The following is a 9,092-nucleotide window of genomic DNA, read 5'->3' as shown; positions in this document are numbered from 1 at the left end:
GGCCAGAAGAATAGAAAAAATAACCCCTCTAATAATACATCCTGACCAAACAGGCTTTATTAAAGGTAAACATTCCTCTACTAACATGTGTAGATTAATTAACATCATAGATTATTCTACTCTACATAATCTGGAATCCACAGTCATTTCTTTAGACGCAGAAAAAGCGTTTGACCGAGTAAACTGGAAATTTTTATTTGCAACATTAAACAAATTTGGGTTTGGGAGGGGGACCTGGGCGGGCCTGGGGGGCCTGGGCATGGTGTGCCGTGGGTCTGACCTTTGCCACTGTCCCCATCCTCTCATTCCCCGTTAGGCATGTGGGGGGGTGGGTACCTTCTGGGGTCGGTGGCGGCTCATTGGCTGCGGTCCCTGTATGCTCCCATTTTAATTTACTAACACACATGGGAGCGCAACAGAAAACATGAACTAAGTAGCTCGCTAGTAGCCTGAAAGTTTGAATCTCAGGTGCCAACGTTTTGACCGTAGCATAACCTCTGGGTGACTGAGAAGACTCAAACTGTAGTCAAATTCCAACATCTGAATCTGACTCAGTTCTGTAGAACGGCCCATCTATCTATCTATCTATCTATCTATCTATCTATCTATCTATCTATCTATCTATCTATCTATCTATCTATCTATCTATCTATATATATATATATATATATATATATATAATAACAGGCCCTGTTAAAAACACAGAAAAACATCAAAATACACAGACCTAAAAACGTGGCAACGGTAGAGGGACCTATCCCCTATTTCTTTCTGGGGGCCCAGAATTCCTAACAACTGGTCTGTGTCCTGCTACTGCTGTGTGTGTGTGTGTGTGTGTGTGTGTGTGTGTGTTCAGAGCTCACCTTTAGCTGAGACACACCCATAGCTGTAGATACTAAAACCAAGAAGAAACACGGAAGCCATCTAGTAAAACCAGTTTGCTCTCTGCGGAGATAAAAGCAGAGTTTTGTTCTCAGAGTTAAAAATTTTCTTCCCTGCAAATAGACTCGTTTCTGCAGGCTGTTCTTCACCAGGTAAGCAGAAACAGAATTGTTTCAGTTCTACTGCGTTTAATTTACCTCTTCTCACTTAAATCTACTAAACTCATTCACACATTATATATATATATATATATATATATATATATATATATATATATATATATATATATATATATATATATATAAAATATAAAAGACAATAGCACGTTAATCTTTAAAGGAGTTGAAACAGTATTAAAGTTTTCATTTGCAACTTTTAAATGTTCTTTGACGGCTTTCACTTCTTCTACTGACTTCTACTTTATTATTTACTACTTTATTTAATTAACCAGAGACAGTATGATTTAATGTAGTTGATTTAACTGTGTGTTAAACCTGCATTATGACCCGTTAGGATTACATTTACAGCTAACTCACGAGATGTTTTTAGAAGCAGAAAGCCGACTGGACATGGGAAATAAAGTAGAAACACCATTTCTACACAAGAACTTCCATTCAGTAGTAAATATCAGATTTCTGGGTTATGAATTCAGTAATTTAACATTCTTAGTTTTACAGTTAAGCTGAACTAGACAGATTTCATATGAAATTCCTCCAGGTACCGACAGACACAGTGGCTTTCTCCACTGATGGATTTATTGAGCCTGAGTACCGAGAGAGGAGTTAGCCTTTCCTTCTTTCTTCTTGTTTATTCGACTTGCTTCCTTACTCCCCAGATCGCTTCTTCTAAGATATTTAGCCTCTACTCTACAAACACACACTCTTCACCACCTCTGGTCTCACTCAACCATAATAAAAATGAAATACACAGAAAATAGAGTGAAATGAAGACGGGCACTTACATGGTACGATCCAAGTTGGCTCGGCTGCACGGTGGTGTGGTGGTTAGCACCGCAGTGTCACAGTAAGAAGGTTGCTGGTTTGAACCTTGGCTGGAGGGAGGTTACAATCTGGGTGGGCAGTCGCCTTTCTGTGTGGAGACTGAATGTTCTCCCCGTGTATGTGTGGGTTCGACGACCACTCACAGAGAGTAGAGTGGTTGTCTTGTAGCCAGAGGGTTGCTGGTTCGATCCTCGGCCTTTCAAGCTCATGTCGATGTGTACCTGAGCAAGGGTGGTGGCATCTTGCATGGCAGCCATCAGTATGTGAATGTGAATGTGTGTGAATGTGGGTTAGGTATTTTGGTATCATTCCAGGTACAGTAAAGCGCTATATAAATACGGACCATTTACTATTTAAAGCTGGTTGGTCCTCGGAGGCCCCAGGACCCACTACAGGGTGGGGGCCCTTGAAAATCCTGTAATGGAAAGTTTTTATGTTCCATTTAAAAATGTCTGATTTATTAATGTGATAATCAAAGTCAGTTTACTTGAATTAAAGTACAGAGAGAATGAACTTTACAGTAATGATGGATGTTCTTTGAATGCCTCAATAAAATGGTTTAGTCCACACCTGATCAGTCGAATTACACACATTTTTTTAAGATTTACTGAAAAGTGAAATGAAAACAAACATAGAATGTAATATTTACAATACACAGAATAATAATTTATGTTTCCTTTATATTCTGGATGTCTGTTTGTGTGTGTGTGTGGTCTACTGTGATCAGTTCTTGTTAAACAAAGTCTGACTGCTGCCATAATTAAAGTATTTTCTAACTTCTGTAGGATGTTCTAGTTGTTATGTTCTGTTGGCATCAATCACTTCTTTTCCTGCTTCTACAGGAGAAATCCCGCATCGTCTATGATTATGAAACATTAGAAATTATTCATGAAATCTTTTGTTTTACCTGCAGAGATTTTATTCTTTTTTTTGCTCAGATGAAGTTTTTCGGTCCACTAAAGTGTTTTCTGTAACGTGTCTGTTCAGCTTGTTCTTTACGTCTCAGTCCAGTTTCCTCATTTTAGCTGCTGTACAGTCAGAACGTTTCTTTCCTCTCTGACCTCTTTAACGTCTCTGACCTCTTTAACCTCTCTGATCTGTGTTGTTTCCTCTCTTCCAGGACAGAGAATCCCAGCTGAACCTGGAGGGAACCCTACTCTGACATGTAGAGCTCCACCAAACTACAAAACGCCTTTTAAATTGTAGGGTGGAGCAGACTTCACCAGGAGTCAGAATATAGTGTTGTGTTCCAAGATGGGAAGACTGATCCAGGCCACCAGCATCCATCTTTCCAGAACTGGGAGGATCTTTAGGACAAACAGATGAAAGATGGAGACGTGTCTCTAATGAAACATATCTTGTGTGAATTATCCTGTAAGAGAGGGGCTGTGTTGGACAGCCATAGATGGAAATAAAAATATTCATTCATTCTAAGTCAGGGTTGTGGGGGCTGAAGTCTGTCCCACGAAGGAGCAGGTGAGAGGCAGGTACACCTAGACAGACCGCCAGTCCATCTCAGGACCGTCGTCACATCATGATGTTTAACAAAGTTAAGATGCTCAGAAACACAAATACAGTTTGCAGTGAAGAGGTGAGTGTGTGTGTGTGTGTGTGTGTGTGTGTGTGTGGATCAGAGGTGAAGCAGCTTCCTGGTTGTTGATGTGAGAGTGAAACATCTCAAAGCTGGAAACTTTATTTAAACATGTTTTTGTGGGTTTACAGCAGATTCCAGCAGAGAACAGAGCTTCATGTTTATTTAGTTTATAGAAGCAGCTTTTCTCCTCTACATGGAAGGAGTTTGTTCATCAAACCAGCTCAAACCGGTTTGAACGTTAAACTGGTTACTGCAGATAAGATGGAGGACATGTCAGGGCAGGGAGAGACTCCGCCCCTCATGAGGATGTGGTTTTTAGAACAGAACTTTCTCTAACACACACATCTGTTCATGTCAGAGTTTTTCCTGCAAACAGCATCATGTCATCTGCTCCGTGTGACCATCTTCTAATAAAAATATAAAAGATGAAGTTATAAAAATGTCCTCCAATGTCCTTTCTTTGTCTTTATTTTGAACATAAAACAAAACAAGCTTTTAAGCTTTGAAAAGTATTTTGGAAGAAATTGAAAACTTATTTAGTCTAAAACCCTTTAGTCCATAAAAACTTAAATACTGACACTTTCACAGCTTCTCTGAATAATATTACACATTATATGTTATAATGGTCCTACTTACAATAAATCATAATGTACAATAAACACAGCTTTCAACAGATTTCATTATTAGCTTCATGTCCTGCAGTTATCTCATCTTTTATCTGTTAAATTTCCTCTTGATCGACATGTTTTATGTCCTCACTGCAGCTGCTCCAGAACTGAACTCTTGTAGAAATAACGTGAAGTTCAGCGTTTGTTCTCACGGCTGCTTTATTCAACACGTATGTTCCTCTCAGGCTGAATTTACTCTCCTTACCTGGAAAACTTTCTGATGCTGGAAGGAAATGATCACGTTTAACTTTGTACATCATTTAAAGAATCTGAAATTTAACAGGTCTTTAAATTCTAATGTTTTAGTTTGATGAACAGAGAGTTCGTTGGTTGTGTAGAAGTGGAGTTAATTATTATTCTTAAGAAGAAAGACTGAATGTCATGTTGTCTTGTGTGTGTTCCCCCTGTTCTACACTAAAGTCATGTTTGGTATGAAGGAGCAGAACAAGGTGAACAATGATGACTGATTTAAAAATATTTAACTTCATAAAGAACAGAAATATTATTACATATTTTTAAATTAATATAGTTTTTCATTTTCGTTCATCAATCAATAAACCAAGAAATTTATTTCTGACTTTCTTTCAAATTCTGTTTAATTTACCACAAGTTTCTTATTAGTGATGATCGACTGTTCCCAAATATTATATAATTCGCTTTATATAAATTTGATGTTAACTTATTCACATCAAACAAACTCTTCAGTTTTTGAAGTTAATTTTCAACGGGCTCCAAAAGTTCCTCCAAATCGTACACATAACAAAATGGATTAAACAGAAAAAGTTTTAACAAACTAAATCACACATAAATTATAAATAAACAAAATAAATAATAATGGTCCCATCGAACCTTGAGGAACTCCAAACTTTATTCTCACTGATTTTGATTTAACTTGATTAATTTCAACATGTTGTTCTCTGTTATTCAGATAACGAAATAGCCAGCTGAGGGCTGCTCTTCTGACCACATTTAATAGAAATTAAGTTTCTTTATCAATAATTCATCATCTACTGCATTAAAAGCCTTTTTTAAATAAAAAAAAATCCCAATAGCATACTGTTTCTTTTTTACTGCAGTATTTAACTCTTCAACGAACTCTGTGAGGTTTTGTTTTTTCTGAAGCCGTATTGTTGATCATGTAAAATACTGTGTTTAGTTATGACTGGCCGATAGTTGGAAAGTTTATATTAATCACCAGCTTTAAATGTTGGTACAAACTTTTGCTATACATGAGTTAATGAAACCATTAATGGTCTCAAGTTGCTCTGGATTCACTAGATAAATATTAAAATCCTCACAGAGAAATCATGTTTTCTTATTAATTATTTTCTCTAACGTATCAATACAAGTAAACACTGCTGATCATTCGATCTTTGGAGTTTTCTGTTTCTAACTGTGACACATTCCATCAGCTCATCAATCGCTAATAAAGTTCTCCATTTTTTTACTTTGTACATTTTTTTATACATGAAACAACTCTCTCTGTGTTTTCTCTAGAAACATCTGGTCTCCATCCAGGTCAACAGATGTTTGCTCCTGGTGCAGCCAGGTCTCAGAAACCTGGTTTTCACCTGACTTAAACACTGTTCTGGTTTTGGTTTATTAATGGGCGGCTGTAGCTCAGGAGGAAGAGCAGTCATCCTTCAACCGGAAGGTAGGTGGATCGATTCCGCTGACTACATGCCAAAGTGTCCTTGGGCAAGACGCTTAACCCACGTTGCCTTCAGATGTGCCTATCGGTGTGTGAATGGGTGAATGTGATAAGTAGTGTAAAGCGCTTTGAGTGGTCAAACTGACTGGAAAAGCGCTCTGTAAGTACAAGTCCATTTATTAGGAGTCGGGCTCCTGCTATTAAATTGTGTGATTGATAAAATTCCCTCAGCTTCCATTTTTCTGTTAAATAATTCTTGTGTATAGTATTCACTATCATTCTGTAGATCAGTAAAAGAAGTTTCAGGGTCTACGTTGTTTTTAATCATGTTCTTTATGGTCAGTAAACTGATTTGTTGTCAGTATTAAAGTTTCCTTTCCAGAGTTGGAGGCTCCTTGTGATTCACAGTTACTGGTTTGAACTGGTCTGGTGGCGTGGCGTATGCAGGTGGTGGGTGTGTTTTTGCTACTACGCCTTCCTCCTCACTGACCTCCGTTCAACTTGTCCAGCTCAGTAACTCTTTAATGAGAAGTACGTGGCTGTTTCAGGTGGTCCATGCTGGTTGTATTTTGTCTTGTGATTTCTGCCTTCTTCCGAGTTAAATGTTCATTTATAAATACATTTGTACCTTTTAGTTTTAACTTTGCTTGATCAGAGCTAATCTTTGTTTTCTGTTCGCAAATGGAATTATCAAGGCTGGCTTCATGTTTTTGTTGTTCTATGGTAAAGATGACATGCCTCTGGAGGCTGCTGGTGGATCCAGGGCCTGGTGGCTGCTGGTGGATCCTGAGCATGAAGGCTGCTGATGGATCCTGGGCCTGGAGGCTGTTGGTGGATCCTGAGCCTGGAGGCAGCTGGTGGATCCTGAGCTTGGTGGCTGCTGGTGGATCCAGGGCCTGGAGGCTGCTGGTGGATCCTGAGCCTGGAGGCAGCTGGTGGATCCTGAGCCTGGAGGCTGCTGGTGGATCCTGAGTCTGGAGGCTGCTGGTGGATCCTGAGCCTGGAGGCAGCTGGTGGATCCTGAGCCTGGAGGCTGCTGGTGGATCCTGAGTCTGGAGGCTGCTGGTGGATCCTGGGCCTGGTGACTGCTGGTGGATCCTGGGCCTGGAGGCAGCTGGTGGATCCTGAGCTTGGTGGCTGCTGGTGGGTCCAGGGCCTGGAGGCTGCTGGTTTAACTGGAGTTTTTTTCCAGACCACCTGTTCAAAAACCAGCAATATTTGTGGTAAATTTGAGATGAAGATTCCTCTTGAGACTAGTTTCTTTTCCCTGTATGAATATCCAGAACCAGAACCCAGAGTAAAAAGCCTGAGCAGCGATAACTTCCAAAAGACTGAGCGGGTGTTGTTCTGCATGCTCTGTTAAACAACCTCTGATCAGGCTCGTGTAAATCATGAGGTCACGTCTCATGTGACATGTGTATATTATTGTAAACAGCATCTATGTTTTTTAGCAGAGCATCATTATTTAATCTGACTGTCAGAAACCAGCATGAAGTCTTTCTCTGAGTCTCTGGAAAAACTCAGAGGACAAGGAGGGACACGCCTGTGGTTGCTATGGTTACTATCTTGCGAGGTCTCGTCACATTGCTGGAATCATTCGAGCTGCTGGGAGTGGTTGACTCTTGCAGCATGAGCCCTGACACAAGTTCCTCTCTTCATGTTACTGTTGAACATTTATGATGTCCGTTGTTAACAGCTATCAGTCTGCTATGCGTTCATTAAAGCTAGACAACAACTTCACACAATAACTTACAGAACATGATGCGATAGGATTACGTGACACATTGATTTGATACAGACTTCCAGCATTGAACTACCGATCAGCTTCCTCTGCTACGAAGCAGCACCAACAGGAGCGACTCTAATAATGAGGATTTAGTGTCGCTATAATACAGCTGTTAATAAATGATGAGGCCAACTCCTGAATGGGGTCCATGATTTGTGAGTGGGTGGGCCCACTGGGACCGGCCTGTCTGCTGATGCTTCTACAACATTCCTGAAGAACCTGTAAAAACCCAAACACATCTCTGTTCAGGCAGCTTCTTGTAAAGGACGTGGTCACAGTCTTGTATTACATCTGCTGTTTTTTCAAACAGACCACGTGTCTCTGTGACCCAGCCTGAGGTGGAGTCTGTCTCCAACCAGCAGCTCCCAGTCTCTGTAGAAACTCTGCTGTGGGGAAATCTCCCTCCTCTCAGTCTGAACCAGGACATAGTTCCTACACAGACCAGATCCTCCTGGAACTTTATTCTCTGAAGTCTTCTTATTTATTTCTGCATGTAAAGAAACAATAAAACCAGAATAAATGAGTCAAACTGATCACGGTTCACCTCCTGTCTGACTTTCTGCTTTGAGTCTCTTCTCTCTGACATGGAAAGTTCAGAGTAAACTGCTCTCAGAACACAATCCTCCACCTTCTGATCACATATTTCCTCATCCAGAAAACAAATCAATAATCTGTTTATAGAGTTTTATCCAGATGATAACATGTTTGAACTCTTTTCTCTAAATGTGATATAAATATAATGTTCAGGAGTGTTTCTGATGACACGATGATTTCATGTCGTTCTTCCTGTAATTCAGCTCTGAGTTAAAGAACAGGAAGCAGAAACTTCTATTATTTGGTTTTAAAGTCAGAACAGATGTGATATAAATACATGAACAGAGTCAGAGCTGGCTGAGGACGGCAGATTAAAACCACTTTAAATACGACTGGTTTGACTTTCAGATGTAAAGAAAGTAGGTGGAGCAAGTCTCTGTTCTCTCTGTGATGGAGGTATTTTATCTGGTTTCCTCCTCTGTGAAGCAAGTTAAACAGAAAACAGGTTTAATCATCAACAACTTCACAGGTTAAAGTCAAACTGAAGCAGTTTTAGGATCAAACTGGACTTCATGTTAACTTTAAAGCAGTTCATAAAGAAAAAGTCAGCAGGAAGAAACAAAGAGCAGCGGCCATTTTTCCTGAGTGTCAGTAAAGGCATCAGTCAGTCCTGCAGGAACAGGCTGCTTCATCTCTGGTTCAACAGGAAGCAGCAGAAAGTTTTGGGGAGAAAATCAGACTGTTGGTCAGTAAAACTCAGAGCTGTGGTCACATGTTCAGGATGATCTAGTTTCTGAAGCTCTGAGGAGGTTTAACTAACCCTCTCTGACCTGATGAAGATGAGGGTGAAGATGAAGGTTTAACCTGTCAGAGACGTTTCATGTCTGCAGTGACTGAGTGTTTCAGGTGATGTGCTGCCACCTGCTGGTGGTTCTGTGGTTCTGCACTCTGCACAGGTCAGGACTCCTCAGAGTTT

At 40.1% G+C, this 9,092-nt stretch overlaps 1 long non-coding RNA gene across 1 annotated transcript; it reads left to right on the top strand.

The window, feature by feature from the left end:
- The first annotated feature begins 908 nt into the window (after nt 1-908).
- LOC121640557 lies at nt 909-8,146 on the top strand. Its single transcript, XR_006010486.1, has 4 exons — nt 909-1,034; nt 3,004-3,474; nt 5,643-5,799; nt 6,526-8,146. It is a non-coding gene; the product is annotated as an uncharacterized LOC121640557 (long non-coding RNA).
- The last annotated feature ends 946 nt before the right edge of the window (nt 8,147-9,092 follow it).

The sequence above is a fragment of the Melanotaenia boesemani genome, chromosome 5 (genome assembly GCF_017639745.1).
Source record: "Melanotaenia boesemani isolate fMelBoe1 chromosome 5, fMelBoe1.pri, whole genome shotgun sequence".
NCBI classification, from domain to species: Eukaryota; Metazoa; Chordata; class Actinopteri; order Atheriniformes; family Melanotaeniidae; genus Melanotaenia; species Melanotaenia boesemani.
This window is presented reverse-complemented; position numbering and strand designations above follow the sequence as displayed.